At 44.4% G+C, this 2,112-nt stretch overlaps 1 non-coding gene across 1 annotated transcript; it reads right to left on the reverse strand.

Moving 5' to 3' along the window:
• Positions 1-420: 420 nt before the first annotated feature.
• Positions 421-492, reverse strand: trnaw-cca (transfer RNA tryptophan (anticodon CCA)). The gene has a single exon. It is a non-coding gene; the product is annotated as a tRNA-Trp (tRNA).
• Positions 493-2,112: the final 1,620 nt, after the last annotated feature.

Here is a 2,112-nt window from a genome sequence, read left to right on the forward strand (position 1 = left end):
TCAGGGCTATGGGTAGAACCAAGTGCCGAGAGAGGACAGGTGGGCTGGCAATAGCAGCAATCTTTATAAACCCCAGTATATCCAGCTCTGTGCTGATAGTTTTTGGGACAGGCTCCAGTTCTTCATCAATGATGACAGGTTCTGGTCTCGGAAACATCTGCTTGTCAATATCTCTTGCCTATTTCCCGGTGTTTCCCGATTCTGTCTGTCTCTCTGGCTCTGTTTATTCTAAGTGTGGCCATCTGCAGGTTGATTTTGAACGAATAACTGAATTTGTGAATAGTAAAATTAAATACATGAGAGCATCAGGCGCTTCTCTCCCTGACACTGGGGAAACAGTGAGACAGACTTTAGAGCAAGGATCAGGTTATTGTGAAACAGCAAAGAAAATATTAACTCCGGGATTATCCAAGAAGACAGTGACCTCGACGTGATTTGAACACGCAGCCTTCTGATCTGGAGTCAGACGCGCTACCGTTGCGCCACGAGGTCTACCATGCCGATAGTGATGATTGTATATATAGACGTTCCTCAAACACACTTTCATTTCTCCTGCCTTGGAGTAATGAACGGGCTTTAAAATCCCCGCCCACTCGAGTCCCCCGGGTGTCAGACAGCATCAGAAGCAGCGCTCACCTGTCACTCACCGTCTCACGCCCGCTTTCACCGCCTGCTGCCGGCGGACTGCAGCAAATCCAATTACACACACCGAGCCCCCACAATCATCACATCACAGGGAAATAAACTGGGAAACTGCTCCAAATACACAACTGGTCGAGCAGCTTCTGAAAAACAATTAAACTTGTGGCGGGAAACAATATTCGGAACTGCAAACAAGGCTGTGTAAAAATATAAACTGTGGGTGTGAGCCGAGGCCCTAAGCTCTGGAATTCCCTCCCTAAACATCTCCGCCTCTCTTTCCTCCTTTAAGACGCTCCTTAAAATCTACCACTTTGACCAAGTTTTCGGTCACCTGTCCTAATATCTCCTTATGTGGCTCGGTGTCAAATTCTGTCTGATAATCGCTCCTGTGAAGCGCCTTGGGACGTTATACTACTTTAAAGGTGCTACATAAATGCAAGTTGTTGTTGTTATGTATATGGGTCTGGTGTTTATATATAAAATGGGTGTTTATAGAATGAGTACGATGCTGTGCACGTGTGTCAGTTGTAAATAGTGGTGAACGGTTATTTTTCAGACTGGAGGGAAGTATACAGTGCTGTTCCCCAGGGATCGGTGTTAGGACCAATGCTCTTTCTCATATACATTAATTACCTGGACTTGGGTATACTGGGCATAATATCAAAGTCTGCAGATGACAGGAAACTCAGAACTATAGTAAATAATGAGACGGAAAGCAACAGACCTCATGAGGACATCTACAGAGTTGTGAAATGGGCAGAGACATAGCAGTTGTAATTTAACACAGAGAAGTGTGAAGTGATCCATTTTGGTGGAATGATTGAACTGAGGCAATATAAACTAAATGATACAATTTTAAATCGGGTGCAGGAACAGAGAGACCTGGAGGTGTAATTATCTATCTCTGAAGGTGGCGGGACAAGTTAAGAAGTCTGTTAAAAAGCACACGGGATCCTAGGCTTTTTTAATAGAGCCATAGAGTACAAAAGCAAGGAAGTAATACTGAGCCTTTATACATCATTGGTTAGGCCTCAGCTGGAGTAATCTGGGCAAAATATTTCAGGAAGGATGTGAATGCAGAAAAAATTTACAAGCTTGTTTCGGGGGATGAGGGACTTCAGTTAGGTGTATAGATTGAGACGTTTTCGTTGTTCTCCTCAGAGTAGAGAAGATGGCAATGAGATTTGATAGAGGTGTTCAAAATCAGGAGTGGTCTAGCATGGGCAAGGAGTCCTCCTGCTGATTACCACCTACCGCCCTCCCTCAGCTGATGAACCAGTACTCCTCCATGTTGAACATAGATACATAGAAAATAGGAGCAGGAGTAGGCCATTCAGCCCCTCGAGCCCGCTCCGCCATTTAATGAGATCATGGCTGATCATCCAAATTCAGTAACCTGTCCCTGCTTTATCCCCATATCACTTGATCCCTTTAGCCTCAAGAAATATATACAACTCCTTCTTGAATATA

The sequence above is a fragment of the Somniosus microcephalus genome, unplaced genomic scaffold (assembly GCF_052327205.1).
Source record: "Somniosus microcephalus isolate GS21.2 unplaced genomic scaffold, FLI_Smic_1.0 unresolved_chr4, whole genome shotgun sequence".
In the NCBI taxonomy this organism is placed as follows: Eukaryota; Metazoa; Chordata; class Chondrichthyes; order Squaliformes; family Somniosidae; genus Somniosus; species Somniosus microcephalus.